The following is a 24,513-nucleotide window of genomic DNA, read 5'->3' as shown; positions in this document are numbered from 1 at the left end:
GAGGCAGCCCGAGTTTCTCGTCGTTTATGGATGGACTCACCCTAAAAGAGCAACCACTGCTCTGGTTTTCCATTCCGGTATTACATAATGCGATTACATATTCGCCGCAGAGCCTTATTTGTGACTGAAGTGTAAAAATGTATAACCACACTAATTCCTGTTAGTGAGATTAACCTCAAATGCAAAGACAATAGGTTCCTGGAGATTCATTTCTTTTAATGACGTTAAACCCAAGTACTCTTTAACTCAGAGTCTAGAAAATGTGAGGGCTGCTTTTCTTTTCTCTTAAAGGGAATACAAGTTTCTATGCCTGGAGGTTGAGGAACGTGGGGAAAAGACAATGAACAATGATCTAATCGTCAAGCACCTCATCTACAATTTTTTAAAGTTCATAACTGAGTATCCATATAAGAGCAAAAGCATGTAATCTCTGCACACAAGTGAAAACTAAAGTTAGGAATCATGTGACATCCTCAAGCACTTCCTGTGAAGGTTATAAAACAAACAAGGAAGGTGATTGTATCCCAGGAGGTAAATCTAAACCAATAAAGAGGCGGACACCTGTCCTACCTCGACCTCGCTGACTGCATTCGCTATGCTTTAAATTGAACTTGATACACAATGAAGTCTAAAAAAATGTTTTTAAATAAAAGATCTGTCCTCATTTCACCTGGGGTTTTGTACCAAATTTCCAAACTCTGCATGACAGATCCCTTCCACTGTGTCTATTTTTGACATTTCAGGAACACAGTGATGACAAATGCAGTAATTTATTCATAAAGGGGTGACGGGGGAGGGAGGCACCAGAGCAGTAGCTGTATAATAATTTTTCAGCGCACTGAAAAGAAAATAGGTTTCAAACAAGATGACACAGGTTAAACATAAGTAATTTTTCACTGTCTATATTTTGATTTCTGAATCATGCAGAAAAATGTTTAATGGACATGAGAGACAGAGAAAAAGAGTGAAAGAAACAGAGAAAGAGAGAGTGGGAAAGAGAAAAAAGAGTGAAAGAAAAAGAAACAGAAAGAGAGAGAAAAAAGAAAAAGAGAAGGAAGGGAGGGAGGGAGAGAGAAAGAAAGAGAGAGAGAGAGAGAGAGAGAGAGAGAGAGAGAGAGAGAGAGAGAGAGAGAGAGAGAGACAAGGAAAGAAGGATCAAACAATTCCCCAAATCCTGGTACACTTAGATTAAAGCTAATGGATCTATTATAAGAGAACGTTTTCTTGATGTTAACCAAGGAAAACAGAATCCTTTGTGGCACTTACCAGATGCCAGGCAGGATGACCTCACTTTAAAGGGGAGAGGGATAGAGCGAGGCTGGTCTAGATGCAGATGGCTGTTGGTTTCCCCTGACAACAGCAGCAGCGAGGAGAAATCCTGGACTCAGCCCGGTCCCCCTGTCGACAGGTGATCAACAGCCTGGAACAGGAGGTGCCGCGTCTGAGGGAGGGGCGAGGGGACGGCTCTGCGGCAACTACCGCCCAGGTAGGGCCCTGCTGAGAGCCGCCCACCCCAGACGCCCCAGAGCTGTGGTCGGTGCCAGTGCCGTGCTGCAGCCGGTCTGGTCTGGGAGCTGCCGCCACCGCCGCCTCGCTCAAATGGGCAGCAGATTCAGATGCGGGGGAGATAGAAGCGGCTCATCCGAGGCAGCAGAACTAGAGACTAGAGGGGGAACTTTGTGGGTTCAAGCAATGCCAGAAACAATGCAAGCCGCACCCTACAACGCTGCCCCCGCAGCAAAACAGGAACTCTAAGAGCCAACACAGGTGACCCTGGAACCTCTGGAACCCCAGGGCACACGGAATGTCCCTTCCTGAAAATTAATGGCATTTCCTCCCCGCCCCAAATGTTCATGCCAATGTTGAAAGGAAGGGCATTCCAGGAGAGAAGAAACCCCTCTGGTTACTACTGTTTAAATAATGGCTCCACTGTCATTATATATACGGAATGAGCATATATTTTCATCAGACAAAACTAACTTTGGATTCCACCTCTACCACCTTACTAGCTGGGGGACACCGGGCAAGTTCCTGGCCTAACGCACCTCTGGCTTCCTCATCTATAGAAATGGAGCCTTGAAACGTCCTTCCTGGATCTGTGAGGTATCTGATCAGCCCTCAGCAGCAGAGCTTCTAAAAGGCTGTCCTAAATCAACCAGACACCCCGTCACCTTCCCTGCGTTGAAACACTGATCCAATGCACGGCCAACAGCAAATGATGTTTCTCCTACTATTTTAAACCGATGTCTCCAATAAGTTAGGGGGGCCGATTTTAAAATCACTTTTGCATGCAACAGTCAAAGATAGGTCATATAGGCCCCCAGCCCCAATCCTGCCGGGGACACCAAGTTGCAGCCCACATTAGAGCAGGTTTCTGTCCCCAGTTCCCTCTAACTTCCCACTTCAAGGCCAAGAGCATGCCCACGTTTGAGAGCAAAGAGTATTGAGGAAAAGAATAGGCTCTTAATTGAGCCCAAAGGTCTTTTTCTTCTTTAACGTTCCCTTTAAAAAGGCAATTATTTCTCAAAATGGAACCCCCAGGTTCCTTATAAGACCACTGTTAAGTCTGAGCGACAGACAATGGCAGAACCACCTGTTCAAGGCTATGCTTTCAGAGACCTTGGGGGAGGGGGAGCGCAGAGCCCCGCTGGGCCAAAAAGCCGCCATCACCCTCTGGTGGTGGCTCACACACACTGCAGTTGTGAGACGCACACGTCCCCAGTCCATTCTCCAAGAGGCAGCCCATCTGAATCCCAGCTGCTTTGGCCGCTCTAGGACAACCTTTGTTCTTGCCAACCCGAATCATCTTCCCAACCTTCCTCATTCACTACCACCTCATTTCCGCATCCAACACCCAGTGATTCAGGTGGAAAAAAGAGAAGCAAAACACCAGTGTGTCCCCAAAACATAACAGCCAAGAGCCAATTCTCACGACAAATTAGGAGGAAGGCACCTCTACTACCAAAGTGAACAGACCAGTTGTAGATCCAGGACGGATCAAAGAAGAGACGGCCCTGACCGGTGAGCGAGATGTGGTGGGTTCCGGGAAGAGGATCTCTGCAGCTGGAGGACAGAACATGCTGGAAATCAGGTCACACACAAAGAGCTACCAAGCAGGTGACACTGCCTTGAAATGCTCTTAAGCACTTCACGCCTCCAAAACCTTCATCCATCTTGGGCAACACATCTAAGTCCAGGGGGCCCCGAGAGCAGCAAACAACCTGCGGAAGAATTTGCCAGAGGAAGTGAAGGTCACGGAGACAGAAGAAACGGGAAAGTTCATAGGTAAGCGGCGTCACTGGGATACGCTCTACAATGCTGCTAGCGATTTCTAAGCAAGTACGGAGGGGGAAGACAACACACGTGGGTTTTACAGGCAGCTGTGAAAAGGCCTGAGTGACCAGCTGTACCACAGCTGGCAAATCTTTCTCCATGTAGTGGAAGCATCTGCTTGGCATATAAGAGAAGAAGATGCCTCTTTCAGTAACAAAAGAACATACGAAATTTCAGGACTTTATCCTACATAAAACGTCCTGCCCTTTTCACCCATATTACCCCAAAGTGATATTTGCAACAACTATAAAATTAAGCATCTGATTGCTATTTAGTTCAGTTTTACACTAGACTCATTCCAGAGGTACATTTTATTCTTTAAAGCGGTAAAGTTTAGTACATTCTGTCTTTCCATCGGATGTACACTTTCGTATGTGAAATGGCTCATACATGAAATAGCTTTTATCAAAAAACTCAGGCCACACGGGAGCGCCCCACCCCCTCTACCCCACACACTGGCCTTGCTCTCTTCTTAGGTCCTTTACTTTAAAAACCTCTGCAAACAACTCAAGCACACCGCCAAGGCCACACAGGCTGGTATGTCGTAGTGGAACATGACAATATCTGACTAGGATGCCAATTCCTTGAAACAATCAGAAATTAGGCAAGCAGGCAGAAAGACAACTCTATACACTAAAGGATCTCCCTTGCCCCGACCCCCAATCTAGAAATCTATGGCCCACGTTCAAGGGCCAGGCTCAGCTCAAATTAGTAACTGATGGTAAGTTTCTGGAGGTCCAAGCTGCTGTGCTCTCCTGCTGCCAGCACAGCACCTTTCAGCACGAAAAGACGGTGGCAGAACTCCAGTGAAAGACAGATACAAGCACCTGTGGGCTGTATCCCCACAAACCAATTGAGCAGAAAGCACTGAGGTTTGCACTGGGCCAGGCAGGGGACAAAGGACCCAGGTGGACACTTCAAAGCCCATCAAGGCAGCCTAGGGAAAAAAAAAAAAAAAGACAGCACAGCGGGTGGTCAACTGTCAGAGGACTAACCAGAATCATTAAACTGAACTGGGGGAGTCAGGAGACCTGAGAATCAGCCCTAGTGATGCTACCAACGACCTTCTCTGCTCTATTTAAGGCAACTCAACATCTTAACCTTTCCCAAGTCAGCAAGCCTCTGACCGGAAAGTCATCAAGGAACGTGCCTGCCACTCTCTCCTCTTGGTACTGAATCAATGGTGCACCTGACACACAGTCAGCAGTGTTGAGAATCGGGAGTCATCTGTGATCCTGGACCATTCATTTAATCTTAGTCTCAAAATGCTTGTATGTAAGGAACACCTTCTCATCCTGCAGTTACATGATCCGGGCTTATGTACATAGGAGCCCAGGTTTGAAAAGCCAAGTCAGCAGTTCACTCGGCAAGAATTTTTCAAGCTCCTACCGTGTGCTGAGTACCATGCTGGCTCTGGGGTTTCCAGGGTGGAAGGGCTTCTTGGAGACGGCCTCTCACTGCCCATCCAGGTCTTATTTTTCTGAAATAAACGTCACCTGGGCACAGCTTTTCCGCTGCTTACGCACGAAGCTCAAGCTTACTGTAACTGTTTTGTAATGAGCTCGCGGCACCAGTCAAATTTTAAACTGCTATGGAGCACGGCCAATGTCTTCTTCAGTAATTTACCAATTACTTTGGAGCCAGCCTTCTTGGAGACAGCCTTGGCCCAGGCAACTTAACTGCAAAGCCTCAATGAACACAGAACTAGCTTCTGAATTCTGAAATCACAGGCACCACGGCCAGGCCCGTGGGCTCAGAGCTTCACTTATTGTAACACCATTCTGAACAAGCTTCATTATTTAGCTTCCCATTACGATGAAGCTTCTAATCTGCGGTAAAGTATGATAGACAGCACTGTTGTCTCTCCTGTAAAATCCCCAACGCAACAGAAAAAAAAAAACCTATTCATTGATACAAATGGCAATTAAAAACCTCAGCCATTACAATTATCAATAATCCATCTGCCAATTTAAGCTCACTGCTTTAATCCTCTTGAAGGTAGAAGAAGATGGATTTAACAATGGGGGTAAAAGGCTGACTATGAGTTTAAACCACAGGTTCTCACTCAGGTAAAGAGGCGATTTTCTAAAACTGAAATAAACGTTCCCAATTTTTATGACAGCTGTATTGATTCTTTACAGAAAAATTACACACACACACGCAAAGGAATAAAATAAACACACAGGAATCCCATTCTCTGAACACTATTAATAGATCTTTTATATTTTAGATCTTCTTATTTCTACGTATGTGTGGAGCATATCTGTAAGATCTCTTACAAAAGAGATGGAATCAAATGATACAAACCAATCCAACTTACTTTTCCACTCGATGTTATAAAATGTTTCCATATCAGTAAATATTTCCAGGCAACATCACTTTTAATGGCTTCATACTATTCCATTTTAGACATTTACCATAATTAATTTAGGTTGCTTTAACTCTTTCATTATGACAAACAATGCTTCATCCTTATAGCTAAACCTTTGGATATATAAGAGGATATATATAAACATACATCCTTCAACTCTATAAGGATATAATAAATTCTTCAGTATTCTCTCAGGATGAGCTCCTTTCAAGTATGTGAGTTAGATCATCAGGCCCACGCATTTTTCTTCCTCTGTATTTGATAACATTAATATATTTATAGAAGAAAATTTAGGAAATGAAAAAAGCAAAAATAACAGATAATCTTAACCACCTTGATATGGTGTTGGGATTTTGTTATGCACCCTTTCCAGTCTTTTCTATGTCTATACGTATAGCCTTTTTTAAAAACAATTAAAAAAATTTTTTTGCCTAAAGGAACACTCAGTTTGGTTTTACTGAAGTTTTGATTTTTTTAGAGAGAATTCCATATAAAATATTCAATTCGTCTACTTTAAATTTAGTAACATGAATCATAAAATTTGTATTCAATAGGAAATACAAAAGATATTGAGTTCTCCTGTATGGCCCCCTATGGAGATGGGGAAGAAGGAAGCAAGGACGGGGAAAAGGTGGAAAAAACGGAAGAAAAGGCAAAAAGAAGAGAGAGGATGTAAAACTGCCCCCACCACTGCCCTTGGGTTGCGGGCTTCACTCTGAATCATCACTGCCTTGAAAGTCACACAGTGACCTTCACGTAAAGAAAAAAGCCAAAACCCCTAGCCGAGGAGGAAATCACCCCAGGCTGATGAGAATGCGGTCAAGATCCCCACCTCAACACCTTAATCCTGTTTTATATACAGTTCATCACTGAACTCCACTAAAAAATAATGCACAACCTAAAAGTTGAGAATTATGTTTTATTCGGTGGACTTTGCTGAGGACAAAAGCCCGAGGGGCAGCCTCTCACATAACTCTTGAGGGACTGCTCCGAAGAGGTAAGGGGGGAGCTGGGATATATATAAGAGTTTTTGCAACAAAAACCACAGAGGACATCAAAAGATTACTGTTAATTAAAGAAAAAAGTTAGTGAATTTAACTTGAGATGTTTACGTATGGGAAGACACAAGAGTCTGGACTCACTGAAATCATTCCTTGACATGCACCTTAACTATCTAGGGCCGGTATCCTGCTTTTCTCCATCCTGAATCCCCTCAGGGTGCACAGTGAGGGCGGCTGCAGTGGCCCAGGGCTCGAAGGTCACATTGTTTACTGATATGGCGGGCAACACTCCTTCAGCTCATAACCATCGGATGGACCTGTCCTGAACTTGGACAGCCCACCGAAGAGCCCAAAGCTCAAACCAGTCTCACTGAACAGGTTCAGTACAGCCGGGGCTGATCAAGACAGACCAACTCATACTCATTTTAACTCAAGGTTCATTGTTTTGAAGTAGCTTCCTTCCCGTCAGGTGTATTATTTCTACTGCTCTGGTGTAAAGGTCATCACCTGTGGTTTCGGTTTTGGTCAGAATGAAGAAAGAAGAGAGATACCCCAGAGCATTCCAGGGCTTTGGGGTTCAGATGGGGAACTAGCCAAAGGTGCTGAACTTTTAAAGACAAAAGATCCCGTTGCCTTGCAAACAGCAGGCTTAGCGGAGAGAGAGAGAAAGGGAGCAGAAATCCAACGTGGGCTTTATATACAGTCTAAAAATAGGCACCCGAGGCAGAATGGTTTCTTCCCGCGACAATGTTAAAGATTCCCAGAAGGTATCGGGTGTTGAGTAAACATCAGACGAGGATAAAGGCTCTCTGAGTCACTGGGGGTGTACAAAGCCCTGGTCCAGTTTCCTCCGTCTGGCACCCTGGACAGCTGAAAGAAAAGTCTTTTATCCCAGCCCTGCTGCGTAACAAAGGAGCCTGGGAGGGAAGGTCAGGGTTCGGTCTCTGATACTGGAGAGCAGTTCAGAGAAAGAACTAACACCCTGCTTCTATCTTGCCACACAGACCGACTGGAAGAATATTAGGCTGTGCAACCATTTTCATTAGAAAGACAATGAATGAATTAACCCGCTTGCAAGACTAACACATCCTGATTACTTGTGAAGAGAGACCATCTTCTCCTCAGTACGGGTCTAGGTGTGCCTTTACTCAATTTCCACCATTCAAGAGTAGGTGTGAGAGGATGGTAGGCTTGTGCACACACCTGCCCAGGAGTGTGATGCCGTTTGGAAGGTCAAGAGCAGAGATTGTGGGACTTGAGCGACACAGACCTGGAGAGGGCCCTGGGGCTGGACGTTATGCCTGCTGTGGTCACTGGAATACAGACCGGGCACGGTCAGGAGGCCCAAGTCCTCATCCTGCCTCTACCTGCAATTCCAGGCCAACTGAATGAATGTCTCCAGTGAGTCCTGACACCAATATATTTTTGGAGCTCCTCTAAGGTAGAGCCAGGCTGAAGAACCCCTGGTTCTAAGGTCTCTTTCAGCTCTAAACTTCTATACGTGTATTTTGACTTACATCTCTTTTTCCCCAGTAGGTTAGTGAAGCCCTGTCTGAAAAGAGGAGAAAATGATACTCATCGGATGCAGGTCCTGGCCTTGACGGGACCACACAGCCTCTGTGAGCACCCACCTACGGAAAGTATTAAGTACAACGTCTGTATGTCATGAAGCTCATTCAACTTAAATCCTAATTATGTAGTTTTCTAAATGTCCGCTTTATTCCTCTTCTGGTTTACAGTGACAACTAAAAAAATGTCGCTCGCCATCTGGTCCTCCAGGAATGAAGTCAGTAGCCTCTGCCATCCCTGACCTTCACACTCCCTGAAAGGAGCTCAGGACAGGACACTCTGTGCTCTGGGAAATCTGGCCAAACAGGCCTTTAGATAGATATTTTCAGGAGAAGATTTTATGAACCCAATTTCTTGCATCTTCTCCTGCCCAGAAAAGCACTAAAATCATTAATGGAGACACCTGCTCACCGTGACAACCTTCTACCCAGATGTGGGCCTGGCTACACATGCCCCCTTCACCCAAATCACATACATGCTGACCCCGCCCCTCGCCTCTTCAGAACAGCTGCTCAGACCTATCTGAGAGGCTATCTCCAGGGCTATGGTCCTCAGTAAGGCCCCCCAAAAAACTGAAACTCACAGCTCTCATGTTATGTGTTTTTTTTTCAATTGACAACAAGAACCCCAAGAAAAGACTTTTTCCTAACCCTTCCCCCAGTCCTCACCCCGTGTGTCTGATTTTCCATCCAGAAGCTGCACTTCTCTCCCAGTTTCCTGTCCGCCACCCGCCAATGTGGTTGAGTAACTTTTCCAGGAATGAGTGCAGAAACGTAATGCCCAGAAGAGGACAAACGTGAGGACGTCACAAAGTTCCTCCGGGTTGGGCTTCCCTGGTGGCGCAGTGGTTGAGAGTCCGCCTGCCGATGCAGGGAACGCGGGTTCGTACCCCGGTCCGGGAAGATCCCACATGCCGCGGAGCGGCTGGGCCTGTGAGCCATGGCCACTGGGCCTGGGCATCCGGAGCCTGTGCTCCGCAACGGGGGAGGCCACGACAGTGAGAGGCCCGCGTACCGCAAAAAAAATAAAAATAAAAAAGAATCCGCCTGCCGACACGGGAGACATGGGTTCGAGCCCTGGTCCGGGAGGATCACACATGCCACAGAGCAACTGAGCCCGTGCGCCACAACTACTGAGCCTGCACTCTGGAGTCCACCAGCCACAACTACCGAGCCTGTGTGCCACAACTACTGAAGCCCACATGCCTAAAGCCTGTGCTCCACAACGGGAGAGGCCACAACAGTGAGAGGCCTGCGTACCGCAAAAAAAAAAAAAAAAAAACAGTTCCTCCAGGTTCCCCAGGCCACCTGGAGCCACCTCACGTGAAACTGACAACGGCTGACCAGCGAAGGCCGCCAGCCACACATACAGGGAAGACAGCTTTTTCTAGAACCCTCACAGCACTGGGCACTATGCCCAGTCCTTCCTGCCTCAGATTCTACTTTCTTGTATAAAGACAGGCCTGACAGTGTGAACAAGAGTTTTCTGCCTGGAAGCAGAGAACAAGGGGTCTGAGTCCTTTGCCATGTGAAGACCATCAGGGACCTTCATCCTTTGCTCGTGGCATAGACCAGTGGCTCCCAGCTCATTCCAATCCCCTGGGGGCTGTACACACCGATACCCAGGCCTCCCCTCAGACCAGCTGCATCGGACTGTCTGGGAGCCAGGCCAGGGCGCCCCAGGTGCTATACAGGCAGTGAGGATGAGAACAGAGTCTGTGCAAACTGGGGTGGAACCCAGCTCTGCCACTTCCTTGCTTTAGGCAAGTTGCTTAACCTTTCTGATCCTCGATTTTTCTCATCTGGAAACCGCAAAGAATAGTTTCCACCTCCTAAGGTTGACGTGATGATGACAATTTAATTATAATGCATAAAACCACAATGTCTCAAAATACAGTACGTCTCGGACTCTGTTGCTTCATCTGTAAATAATAACAACAAGGGACAGAGAGACCTAGGAACACGAAGAGGAAATGAAGACAGGAGGGCGTGTGACTCACTGGGCTGGATTTTTTCTTTAATATAAAGGAGTGATTTACTCCACAACAGGTCACTTTAAAGAACATTCCACTCGACAGCTCACAGGTCGGGGGTGACCCAACAAAAGGCAAGTCCTAAACTTTGCTGGGGCCACCCTCTCTCTGCTACGAATGTGAGCCCAGAGCTTCCATCAAAGAGAGGAAACCTTGCTGAGAATAAAACCAGCAAAAAAAAAAAAAAGAAGAAGAAGAGGGAGGGTGGGAAAGCACAGCTGAGGCTGAGGCTGGAACACAGGAATCAGCTGTTTTTTAACAGACACTTCAGTTATTTCTAATCTTTTCTGATTGTATCAACAAGGGAATGTGCATTCTTGTATCCCGATCACTTCACACATGTGCAAGTGTATCTTTTGGATAAACTGGCAGAACTGGGAGTGCTGGCTCTACGGCACTTGTCACTTCGATCAGCATTTCCAAATTGCTAGAGGTTGTACCCACTTCAACACCCTCCAGTAACAGGTCAAAGGGGAACCATTTCCTCACACTCATATCAACATATTGCAATTAAAAATTTTACTTTTTGACAACATGATAGCTGAAAAAGGTTTTTCATTAGAGCTTGAATTGCCATTTCTTTTATTGTAAGTGAAGTTAACTACCTCGATACGTTTGTCACCGGTATCCCCTCTTCCCTCTCTATTTGTACTCTCTGATGATCATTTTTCAATTAGGTTATAGGTCGTTATACTGGTTTGTAGGTTGTCATTTTATATTAAGCAAATTGGCTCTTTCTCTGTTCTTAGAAACTGGCAGTATTATCCCCAGTTAATCTTTCTTTAATCTTTCTGGCGTATTTTTGGCCATGCATACTCTAGACATAATTCAGTCTGGTCGTTCATAGCTTCTCTAATTTTTTGTTGTCACTGACATGAAACCACTTTGAGCCTCTTTTGGAAAAAAAAAAAAAATCTTAAGATTTGTGGATACTGTTAGCTTTAAAGCGTGTATTATGGGAAACGGATCATTCCTTTTGAAATCTGGTCCCAGCAACTCTTCCTAACTCCAAGGCCCAGAGCAGAAACTTCCAGGGAAGTGAGTCACATTTGGGCCACAGACTCGAGTAACCTCACCCCAGGGTCCTCTCACAACAGGCCTCCCCATCCCTCCCGTGGCGTCAGCATGAACCTGTGCTCCTTGCTCAGCTGCACACACGTACTGCCCTCTAACACAGGTGCCTTGAGACCAAGGACCATCATTAATTAGCATCACTGATTAGCGACCACTACTCAGGGCTGATTCCCTGTTGCGGGAGATGGGTGAGCAGGGCTTAAAAAAAGGACACCTTCTTGGACCCAAAAAACCAAACTCTGAAAAACACTTCTGGAAGACACGTGCTAATCCTTGAGAGAAACTCTAAAGATTGGCCCTGCTCCTCTAGAAAACTGTGAGCCACCGTCCCACATGCCCCACAACGCCTCCGAGATGTTCCGGGCAGCGAAGCCTCAGCTCCACATTCAAAACCACCCAGGAGGCTGCTGGCTGGGAAATCAAGAGCGAGGAAGCCCTGTGAGAGGGAAAACCACACCCGACCCCAGAACCTTCTCCCACAAGAGGCAACTCTGCAACACGGCAGGTCCTCAGAGATGGTGACACCAAGGCCAGGCACACCTACCCCCTCGCTAAAAGTCCAACCGTCTACTACCAACATACTCAATCCTGAGGGCCGCAAAGCACAAGCCTCCTTCCCTTCGGCTGTGGTTTCTCCTTTTATAACTCTCGTATAACTCACTGTTTCTTTCGGTAAATGAACCCGGAACTCCTCTGACATCCGAAGTTGAAATGACTAAAACAGACGGTGAAAAGGGAAGAGGGTAGAAGCAAACTTTTTTTTTTTTAAAGGAAGTTTTTAGGTTAAAAAAGGTTTTTGAGTGAGCCAAAGTAAAACTTAGGTCATTCACATTTGAAGAAGCAAGCTTAAATAATACCCACAGGGGCAAAAAATAGTCAGCGGTAGCTAACAGGCCCATGAGTGCAGTAAAGAGCTTTAAGGAATACTCAACTCAATCAGCCAAAAAGGATGCTCCAGGAAGAGCTCTCAGCAAGGAGGGGCCCCAGCGGGCTGAGAAGCTGTGGCTCAGGGCGCAGGTGATGGCGTTCGTCCCACCTAGAGAGCTCGCTGGAGGATGGCACTGCCGGGGACTCCCAGCTAAGGATTCACTAAGTCCTAACACAAGCACACCTGTCTGGACAAGTGTTCACACCAAGGGTGAAGGATGCCTGACGGGCGACCTCCATCTGGAGCATCATGTAGCACCAGTAGCAACCAGGTTACCAGGAATAAGAGTCCTCCAGCCAGGACTCCCAGTGGCAAGGGGTCCAGGGGTGAAGGTGGGGAGGTGGGGGCATCTTTCCCGGTGGCTTCCTCTGCAGTTGGCCAAAGACTTCGATGATGAAGGGAGTGTGGAATTTAAGCTCTGAGCGGGCAGGCACCCTAAGTTCTCCTCCTACCCAGTGCCTTTCCCAGTATGTGGAACATTGGAGGCGCTCAAAAAAATACCTGGAAAATCAAGGTACGAACTACAAGAGTCCGGCTGCAACAACAGTAAGGGCGGCTGCTGTCACTTCTGGCCACATGAACTAGGAGGCCATTACCAAGCCAAGTCCTGGCTGCTCTGGACCTGAAGAGATGGCGACCTGCCCTTCAACTGCCGGGCTCTGCAGCGTTCTCAGACGCTACTTGGCTAAGACAGAGATACTTATGATGACCCGGAAACATTCCCACAGGGCACTGGGGAGTTAAAAACAAGTTAATAGGATCGTACAGTGGGACTCTCATGCCCTCCCTCCCCCATCACACACACCAAGATGGGGGGACGGGGAGGCTACGCTCAAAGGGTCAAAGGGTAAGCAAGCCTGGGGCAGAAGGCGGAGAGGGGCTTTTAATTTCCTCTCTTACGTGTCTACTGAGATTTCCACAATAAATACACACCGTTTTCTATACCACTTCAATATGTAAATACCCCCCATCTGCCTTTCTCATTATCAAACTGGAAAACTATTTATCATGTGCTGCCCATTAGCACTGTGGGATTTCTTTTTTGGAAAAAAAAAAGATGGAACAGAATTGATCCATCTCTCTCCAATGGCCTGCCACACTTTTCTTTAATCTGTACATTCTTATCATTTCAACCCAACTGTAGGCCCTGCTTACAGGATGTACCAGCCTCTCGGGCGTGGCGATGTTTATTTTCCCGTCCTCACTGTTAGGAGGGACACTCTACCTAGTCCACTCCACAGAGAAAGCCTCCGATCCACCACAAATGCCCAGGAGGATAAAATGAAGCCAGAGGCAGGCAGAAGGCAGGGAAAGCTGAGTGAGGCTGGGACCCACGGTGACCAAAAAACGTCTCCTGTGATAACAGTTAACACCCTCCGGACGGCTGAACCTCTCTCTGCAGCCCGTGGAGCTCACATCACATCTCTCACGCTTCTGGACCGAAAAGAAGGACCCTTCCACGTAAGCAGCATCTTCTCCTCCGCTGAGATGATTCTAGGATTTTTTCGTTGTTGCTGTTGATTCACCTCTTTGCTTTGGAGGCTGGCTGTTTGCAGGGGGAGGTGTCACACAATAGACCTTGTATTTGTCTCATGTCTCAGCACTCACGAGCTGTCACATGAGAACATTATCTCAAGAGAACCCTCCTGACAGCCCTAATAAATCCGAATGTCTTCAACTGAAAAGACATTAAACTATTTTAACACCGTCGCAAACTGACACACACTTTTTTCTCCCTAGTACCTCCCCAATTTTTCTGTCCCACTGAAAGCCCTCATGGTGTTTTGTCAGTATTTGCAGACATGGAGAAATGGCAAAGGGAGAAAAGAACATTATTGCAAAATGAGTAGAGAAATGACCCGTGCTGTTTTCCTCTGGGGGTGTCTGAGCCACTCCCTGCTGTTTAAATAAGCCCTTGACTGTAACCTACTCAATCAGGCAGGCTGCCCATGAAGACTCATGACCCCTTCCCCTGCTCCCAACAGGATTTTATTCAAAAAACCCCAAGCATACCTGAGAGAAAATTAGCCAATCCTGCATTTAAAACAATTTAAATTGCTGCCGCTATTGTTCTTTGAGGGTCACTGTCATCAATCTGAGAAGCACTGCTGTCTACACGCATCTTTAAAAATTTAGCTACACAGAAGAGATGACAAGAGAAAAATGGTAAAACCTCTCTAGTCTTCCCTGGGTCTGTTTTTCACGTCATGGATTGCTTTCCTTAACTTCTCTGTAATGCTAAAAACTCCCACAACCTCAGACAGAACCATATTAAAGGATATTTTTAAATTTCCAAAGCCAAATACAATTATTTTTGAGACCATCCATACCTGTTTCCCATATTAGCGTGGATATAGCTAACGCTTTATAATATTTTTCTATATTAAGAATGTCAGCCTGGAAGTTCCTTTCATAAAGAAAACGAAATGTGTTTTGAAGCTCTGATCCATTAAGACGTGAAACTAAAAGTGCATTAAATTCATTTTGTCTTTGGGCCCATTCTGGACCCTCACTGGAAGAATTTCATTTCTTCCCCATATTAGTAAATTACTCCTTTGTAGTTCGTGGCATTTTATTTTGATGATTCTACAAGTTTAGGAAATTATTTGGTGGGGGAAGGGAAGGAAAAAGGGGGGAAATAAAGTTTAAATGCTATGCACTGTCTACTTTAAAACCCAACTGTGTAAAAAGTATGGGATGCTTAAAGTAAAATTATTCATTCCTCTGTATAAGTGTCACTACTTGAGAATGATTTAAATACCTGCCAAAACAAACAAGATTTGAATTATTTTTAAAATTAAAAAAAGAACTCCAAAGAATTATTAGATTTGAATACCATTTTAAAAATCCAGAAAAAATGCACCTGATGATCTGGCCACTAGAGGGAGCTGTAATCCCCCATACACCCGAGTGGACCCTTAACACAAGAAAGAGCCCTTCAGAAGCCTTGATGGTTAGGGATGCTTCACAATTCCTCTCCTCCAGTGAACTTTACATGGACAGAGGGGTTAAGGGTGAGGCTCTCCTTAAAGTTAAAGGCAATTGTGGTAACTTCAAAGTCGGAAGGAGCGAAAAGTAATGTGGTATGTGCTGGTAGAGACTTTTTATATTATTAAAATGTATAACCTGAGTATTGCAAAGAATGAGGGGCTTAACAATACATACAGAAAAATAAAATTAAAAATTATGAGATGAGAGGGTAAGGAAAATAGGGGCATGTACAAATCACTGGGAGGGTACAAAAGCAGGAGAAAGAAATTCAGCCTAGTGGCAGGGAGGGCCCTGAGAACCAACTAGGCCGTGAGGCATGCGCACGCACCATAGTTTGCCAGGTGCGTTAAAAGGGGTGGGAGTGTGGGACCGCAGCGGGGTGCGGAGATGACGGTCTAGCAAAGTCCCAACACCGTGCAGTGTGACCACTGAGCACAGCGATGTGCAAACGAAGCTGAGGCTGCACACCTGGGCGAGGCGGGCGCAGAGACAGGGAAAGCTGCCTGCGGGAGATCTCACTGGGAGGCACGGACTGAGCACGGCTGCTGGGGGAGGCGGAGGCCAATGGCTGCCCAGGAGGGCGGTGGAGTCGGGGCTAAGGAGCCAGGACCTTGATCCACGAGTGGCCGCTGGAGGGTCGGCCAGGAGCGGAATACGGTCTGTTTGAGAGGGAGCATTCTCTGTATGCAGAAGACAGACGTGAAGGTGTGACCCCCGCTCAGGAAGCCCTCGGCACAAACACGGAGACCAGGCAGAGCTGGAGGGATGAGACAGCCGAGGACAACTCCCGGGTCCCTAACCTGGATGCCCAGGCAGACGGTGGAGTCACCGGCTGGGAAAGATTAGTCCAGAGAAAGACCAAATATTTTGACATTTCAGGCCAAGAGACTGGTTTTGTTGTTGTTTTTGCAGACAAAAGAGCCTGACTGAGGTATATAGTCACTCAAATCTCATTTCTAGCACACGATGGTTCGACTACATACTTAATAACAGAGAGGAAATGAAATCACACTGCAGGGAGCCAGTAATCCATTTTGGAAGAAAGGAATTTGCATGTTTTCTTCTGCTGTCCAAACGGCAGATAACATTGAAAATCACTTCAACAAAATTAAAGCCACTGTGTGCAATGAACTCCCAAGGGTTCACAAGTGAGAGTGCGAGAGAGCGGCTATATAACCAACACTATCATTTTCTCACTCGCAAAAAGAAAAAGAAACTGTGAGAAAGTTATGATTCATCCATCTTGATTTCACAACCAGTTGCCCTCAAACTTGAAACACAGTATTTCTTTCAACTGCTTCTCTACCTTCCCATCTTGAATGCCTAATTTCGAGCATCTAAAAATAGCAGAGACTTTGAAACAATAATCAGTTCTTCCAAAGGGGAAGCACAACAATGTACCTGTAACAACCAAAGACAGACCTGGAAACAAACCTTGCAGTTTATTTATTCCCCATCCCTCTGCGCAAGCCAGAAGGAATGTTAGCACATACCCACTGGGGCAAGGCACACTTTGCATCACTTGTGTTGATATTATACAGTAGGAATGCCAGTTCTTTTAATAATTTACTGAGGAGTTACACATTGCAGACTCCTTATTAAACATTACTGGCAGTAAGGTCATAAGTTTAAGAAATATTCGGTAGAGAAAAGAGGCAAAAAAAAAAAAAAAAAAAAGAGGCAACATTTTAATGGCCACACCCTAAGTTAAACGATGTGTCTGCATCTGCTGGGATGCATATAAATTCAACTTTATTTCTTACTCGTGTAGTTATATACAAAGCACTGAGAAATCATTTTCTCTAAGACAAAAACATTTTTCAGTTGTATTCATTTGCAGACTTTAAAATCCACAGTGCCTATGTAAAACGTTTCATAAGCTGTATTGTAAGCATGCAGCCCTTGGAGAGTAAAGGAAAAAAAATGAAAAGCTACCGCTGCATCTAGGAACCCTACTCCCTCATGCCCAAAAAGTCAATACTGGCTAAATTCCTGTCTGCCACTGACCAACCAACAGCTCAATGAAACAGTTAATCTGGAAATCATGACCGAATAACACTGGCACCCCCAGTTCTAAATACATATGTTATAGAGAATCAATAGCTTATACTCTCAGGGGCGGGCAAACTCTGTGGCCCACAGGCCACTGGTACATAGCCAAGTCCATTCATTTAGATACTGTCCTGGCTGCTTTAGTCCTATCTTGAGAGACTGTAAGTCCTGCAAAGCCTCAACTATTTACTCTCTGGCCCTTTACAGAGAAGGTTTGCTGGCCCCGATTCGGACTGCCTGCAGCAGCACTTAGGAAAGGTTGTCTTTACCACTGGAGAACCTGCCAGCTTGGTTAAACTTCTAAGGCAGTCTGAAAAACTTCACTTTCCAGGTTCCTGCCCTAAATATAAACATTAAATACAAATAATTTTATGAATGTTTCTTAGAAGATGCAATAATCCAGCATACGAGATTTGGATCTGAAAAATAATATTTTGGGGTTCCAGAGAGATACATCTAAAATGGATTTTTTTTTTAAATTGGGGTATAGTTGTTGTTTTACAATGTTGTGTTAGTTTCTACTGTACAGCGAAGTGGAGTTCCCTGTGCTATACAGCAGGTTCTTATTAGTTATCTGTTTTATACATATTAGTGTATACATGTCAGTCCCAATCTCCCAGTTCATCCCACCCCCGCTTTCCCCCCTTGGTGTCCACACATTTGTTCTCTACATCTGTGTCTCTGTTTCCGCCTTGCAAACCAAAATGGATTGTGGAGTGTGCATTTTGAAAAGCAAATGGAAATGCAATGTTGAAAATTTGAAATGCAAATTTCTTTTTAGGTGTAACAACTTTTTCACCTTCAGTCTTGCCATTTCTGCCAGTGCAGGTGCACAGTGAGCCCACCCTCAAGGCCTCCTCCAGGTTTTACCACTGAGAATAAGCTGGAGAGTCAGCCCTCACCTAAAACACTGGGGAACCATTAACAGACAGAGGAACGTCTCCCTTATTCCTTCAGTGGTGAAACTATAGCATACACCCTCCGCCATCCGAACGTCAGACCTCTCTCCATGCAATACCTACTGGCCGTGCTCCTGAAGGCTCCATTTCTGTGAAATAAATATTATCTTCATTGTCTTACACATCCCCAAACGCTTTCACTTCTGACTCATCTCAAGTTGGCAACATTCCCTTCCTTATAATACTTTAGGCTCCTTACATCCTTTCCCATCACCAAAAGGGGAACTTCTGGGAGACAAATATAGAATAAACTTTAGGATCAAGCAAGAGTAAGGCTACCGGGGTGAGCTGGGGGGACACAGGCAGCTGAGGAATGAAAGAGAGGAAGGAAGGAAGGAGGGGAGGGAGGCAGCCTGGCCGGGGTTGGGTGGGTAGATGGGGCGAGAGGCAGAGGAAGGATGCTGGAGCCCCGGGACACAGCGATGTCAGGCAGAGGGTCCAACCTTACCACTCCCCAGAGGCATCCTCAGACTTCCAACCCCCACTGGTGCCCTCTGTAATTCATTATGTTAGTGGATTAAAATACTGCCCACGGCTCTTCAGCTGCTTTTTAATTTTTCCATTTTCTCAGGCTCCACTGTGACCAGATGAACAAAATTTATCAAGCATCTGCTACGTGCGGGGCGCTCTCATCTTCCTAAAACGCATCAAATTCCCTGCCCTAGAGACTCAGGGACCAGAGCATCGTCCATCACTGATGAAGGTAAGGGCAAGACATCCTGCAATTTTCCCTCCCCCCTGTATTAAAGCAGGTGGCAGAGCCCAGGCCCTTTAGGTGACAGATGCCAACACATTCATGTGTCAGGAGTGGAGGCAAAGGGGGGGGATTCTGAACAAGGGATTCTCATTAACATAACAGCAGGGAATGGTACATAAATGTGGCCCGTCTACTTCACGCCCTTATTTACCAAAACTGGAAAGACACAAAGGCCAGTCTATGTGGGTATGGTTTAAAACTGATCAGATAGTCCCTGAATTCTGAATCAGTGCATACTCCAGCATAGCCTCTTCAGGGAGTCCAGGTCATTCTAAACATCCATTCGTACAGCACTGGCTCTAGGACAGCAAGCCTGGGGCTTAAGGCAGGACGGAGACGTGCTTGCCCTGCGCACTGACCCATCTGCCACTCCTCATGTTTCTGTCTGGGAAACCTGGTGGCCTGAACAGTGTGCAAACGGTGATCGACATATTTTAAGAGGATGTTGCAGGGACTTCCCCTGGCGGTCCACTGGTTAGGACTCCGTGCTTCCACTGCAGGGGGCATGGATTCAATCTCTGGTCAGGGAACTAAGATCCCAAATGCCACGTGGCATGGCCAAAAAAAAAAAATTAAAAATTATTTTTTTTATAAAAAGGAGGTTGCATCTGTTCATCCATTCGAAGACCAGGAGATAAGCACAAATATACACAAAGCCGCGTACCTGCTGCAGAATTAGAAGAGGTCTTTATTTGGCAGGAAAGGGTTAATACCTTTTAACGTCATTTCAGGGTTTGGGGGTCAGGGGAGAACAATGAGAATAAACAGTCTGAGAGCTGGGTGCTCTGTGCTCCCGCATGACTAACTGTAAGAGCTCTTAGGCACAAGGATTTTACGACAAATACTTTTGTCTTAAAGTATGCCCAGAGGCCATTAGTGTTGCTGTTGTGATTCTCAGCAATGCCCTAGATAGCTAAGGCTGCTCCAACAGGCCTCCAGAGGGAGAGGGAGCTTTGCACAGAGCTGGCAGGTCACAAACACAGTGTCAGCAGAGCGTAAGGGGCCAGGTGTGCCTCAGGGAGGTCAGCTCAACACAACGAAGACCACCCAGGGCAGGGTCAGCACCCAACGCAGGCGGTCCCTCCAGGGACCTCAGGGCCAGGTCAGTGGGGGATACCAGCCACACACAACACAGCAGGAGGTGTGGGGTCCACGGTGGCCCCAAGGGCACGGCCCTACCCAAAGGGCGCCACTAGCACACAGCTCCAGCCACGCGGCCTCACAGGAACATGGGCCAGGATGTCTAGGTCATCGAGATTCTCCAGAAACCTAGAAATCTGGTTTTTTAATACGAAGTCTCCCAAACGTTGGCTCAAATTTTTTATTTCTTTGTTTTAGTGTTCCACGGGCCACAGAGACACACCTGTGGGTTCAGTCTAGAACCCACACTATACAAACCCTGACACTATACAAACCCTGGCCTCGTCGTGTCCTAGAAGTGCTGACAGTTAGCAAGGGGACCCTCAAGGTACTTATGGCCTCAAGGTTTCTCAACCTGTAAAAGGAGGAGAGTTCTTTTGTGCGCTGTTTTCCAAAAGGGGCAAAAGAAAAAACAATTTCTAATCCTTTGGGAGAAAAAGCAAATTAGTGTTTTAAAATTTACATGTATCTAGTGCCAAACTATCACCTCGCCCATTTCTTGCTGGTCCCCTGGGGGAAAATGTAATTTAACAGTGGAGGGAACAGACTTTAACCCAGGGATGAATTTTAGCATCATCAGTTACGGGACAACCAGATGTTGGGTCCCTCCGGCTCAAATAGCATCCCCCATTCCTGTCTTACAAGTTTCAACTGAATTTGATCAACCTTTTAGATCCAACTCCTAAGGTACAGGAAACCCAGGAGAAAGAAGAACACATTATATGATACCACAGGAAACAATCAAATGTGGTCAGAGAGACGACCTACTGACCCCTCAAGGTCATTGAAAAAGGGGAGCGAAGACTGTTCTTGATTAACAGGGTCTTAAGAGACCTCACAGCTAACTGCAATACGTGATTCTCAACTGAATTCTGGTTTAAGCGGCCCACTTGTAAAAGGCATTTCAGGGCCGGTTGGGGGAATTCAGATAATGGACCAGGTAATAGAGTCCAGCAGGCAATTATCGTTAATTTTGTGAAAACTGCATGATGGTTAGGAAGGCACAGGGTTTTTGTTTTTTTTCTCCTAGAGACACAGGCTGAAGTATTTAGGGGCTAAGTGTCATGAGGTCTGAATGATCCCTTTTGAATACTTCAGGGAAAAAAAGATAGATGCAGCCAATGTGGCAAAATGTTAACGACTTAAATGTAGACGGTGGGGACTGGAGTAAGCTGGTGCCACAGAGCTGTCATTAGGTGGCATTAAGTCCCCATCAGTCTCAATTACTGGAAGACAGAAGGATTTTTTTTTTTTTACCACATCCCTCCAATGCCCGAGTCGTATGTGTTTTAAATTTTAAATCACCAGCTGCCAGAAGAAAAAATGAGAGCAACCCAAACAGGTCTAACTTGAGGCTCAACCCACACAATAGAGAAGCAACTGTGAAATTTGGGTCCTGAAACTTTCTGCACGAACGCATCAAATTCTGGACTTGGTCTGTCTTCGCCAGCATTGCTCAATTTTAAGGAGCAGCTTTATATAGTCTCCAAAGCATTCCACCCGCTGTAACCTCGAATAAAGACTCTGATCATAATTAAGGAGGAAAGGGGGGGAGGGTAGATCTAAAACTTGCACTAAAATGATCCTATTCAGTTACCACTTCAGCCTATGACAGAAGGTTAGATGTCTTAAGATACAAGCTTACCTGAAAAAGAATACAGTTTGAAACGCGAAGAGGTATTTTAAGTTTAAAAAAAAACAGATCTTACTTATCTATTCGAAATCTAATACTTGATGATATTGACTCACAATTCTAGGCACTTGATTAGCTGCCACCACACACACTGGCTAGTTCTTTAAATCTGCTTTTTAAAAATGCCTAGTCATCCAATCTAACAGTCACCTAGGCCAACGGCCCATCCAATGGCTGACCCTTGGCCGTTCAAGATGCGTATTAACGCACCATGGGAAAGAGCTCTGAAGTCAGATAAATCTGGACTCCGCTGGTCCCACCACTCACTACAGAGCGGTTTCATCCCGGGCTGGTGACAATCTCTCTGAACCTCAACATCCTCACCTAAAAATGGAGATAATTATTCCCTCTTCATAAAGACAGATTCTGATGACTTCATAGCACGTTCCGTGCACTGGGCCAGCCAACCTGGAAGGACTCAAAGTAGTCTGTAAAGAACTTGAGAGCCTAGGCTCTCAGTCAGCTTAGCTCACAACTCCAAACCTTACTAGTCGTATATAGACTTTGCAGCCTAGGCTCTCAGTCAGCTCACAGCTCTAAACCTTACTAGTGGAATATAGACTTTGCAACTTCTCTTTCTTGCCGTGTTTTCCTTGTCTGCAAAATGGACAGAAGAATAGGGCCTGCGGCATAAGGGCTTTGGGGAGAATCAAACGAGCTCCTGTGTAGATAGGTCAGGCCATGCCTGGCACACAGGACGCACTCAATAAACAGGAGCTATCGTGACTCGCTCCCCTCCTTCCTTATACCCCATTTTAGGAAAGCATGACTCACGGACCCCAAACTGCACACATCGTTGTGGCCAAACAGCAGGACTCATCCCTGCCACATCAGAAAGTACCTAAAAGCCTCCCTGGGAAGTGAGAGTGGTCCCACCGACCCCACCTGTAACTGCCCGTGAAGAGCCCAGCCCACTGCCTCTACTTCTCCTGTCAGGAATGACAGCCACGTGCTCCCCAACCCATGACTCGTGCCAATGGCTCCATCCTAACCCTAAGACTAAGTGGTTGGTGCAGGGTCTTGACCTTCCATGGCAGCCCCAGCTCAGGCTCCTGCCCCCCAAGTAGAAGTTTCTATATCCACCACCACAAGCAAGTGTGTTCCCTTCTGTGGGCTTTGAAGCAGTGATTCTGCAAAGACATCAGCATCAAACGGAGACCCTTCCTGCCTGCCATCCCGCTGGCTCCCCGAGATGCTTTTCTGACACCAGCCTTCGTGCTCGCTTCCCTCAATCCCTCCTCCACGCTCACCTTTTATCAGAGTCCTAGGCGGGCCTCCTCCACTGGTCTACACAGACCCTTTGTGAGAATTACAAAAAGCACCTGCCCTGGATGGCAGGGTGGGGGTGAGGGAGATGCCTGATGAGCTAAGGGCACCTCTGAGAATTAGAAAAAAGTGACCCTTCCTCCAGGCTGGCGACCCTGCACCATAGCTTAGGTTCTATTACTAGATTCTACTATTGAAGTCAACTCAAGCAACTGCCCTGTGCCAGGATCTCTCTGGGCTTACAAACAGGAACAAGAGCTACAGCCTCCGAGCTGAGACCGGGGCTGGAGGGAGGGGGAAACTTGTGGAACCAGGACAGCCTAGGCACAAGAGTTGCTTTCTCCTCTTGAGCTGGGGAGCCCAGCAGAGGTGCTGCCACATGAACTGGACCTGGAGAGCTGGGCGAGCAGTGCCAGAAAGGATGTAAGCAGACTCCAGGCAGAGGGGGAAACACCCGCAAAGGCAAGAAGCAGCCCGTTCCACGGCGCACTTAGAGGAAGGTGAGTTTTCAGTGAAGGGGCAGGAAAAGGAGGGAAGGGGGGAAGAGATGAGGTCATCGTTCACTCTTTCCGTAAATATTTCTTGAGAATCCACTATGTGCCGGTATCGTGTAAGGCAGGGAGAGTAAAAAATAAATAAAATAAACCCTAGCTGTCAGAAGCTAAAAATGTAGTCTGGGAGAAAGAAATAGTTATAATCATAAAACAACAACAGAGGGACACATAATACTTCCGGGTTGTAGGGCATATGAAAGACAGGAAGTGATCTGCTGGGGAACTGGGAGGGACCAGCAGAGGAGATGACCGGCACAGCTGCCTGGCAGGTGAGGGTGAGGCCAGGGGTGCAGAGGGGTGGAGGGAGCAAAGGCAGAGTGTGCTGTGTGTAGGGATGGGCGGGCGGGTTGTGAAGCAGGCAGCGGCCAGGGTGGGACCAGAGCGGGAGGCAAACCAACCAGAGAGGGCATGGCACACTGCGTTACAAAGGGATGTGAAACCTCCACCTTAACAGGAAACTGGGATTTCAGCCCACAGGCAAACGCAGATCAAACCAGGCAAGGAGGGGATGAGGGGATTCATCTGGCTAGGTCTGCGCCTCAGCTCAAACGCTCTGCAGCAGGCTGGAGGGTGGGAGGTGTGGACATGTCGGCGGGTCATCAGAAAGCGAGTAGCGACAAACCATCCACCAGCACAGCATCCAAGGGACCTCCCAGGTGGCGGTGTCACCCTGATCCCCTAACGCTGCACTTTGTCTCACGAGGACAACCTGTTTCCAAAATAGAAGTGGGCACCCCTCTTGTATGTGGTGTTTCCAGCATGATTTTACTCCCCTTTTGATGTGTTATTGGCG

General features: G+C 46.5%; 1 protein-coding gene across 2 annotated transcripts in view; it reads right to left on the bottom strand.

The window, feature by feature from the left end:
- The window catches only part of NEDD4L (NEDD4 like E3 ubiquitin protein ligase), a 338,970-nt gene that overhangs the window by 205,179 nt on the left and 109,278 nt on the right, over positions 1 to 24,513 (bottom strand). The window lies entirely within an intron of this gene.

Source organism: Tursiops truncatus, chromosome 13 (assembly GCF_011762595.2).
Source record: "Tursiops truncatus isolate mTurTru1 chromosome 13, mTurTru1.mat.Y, whole genome shotgun sequence".
NCBI classification, from domain to species: domain Eukaryota; kingdom Metazoa; phylum Chordata; class Mammalia; order Artiodactyla; family Delphinidae; genus Tursiops; species Tursiops truncatus.
This window is presented reverse-complemented; position numbering and strand designations above follow the sequence as displayed.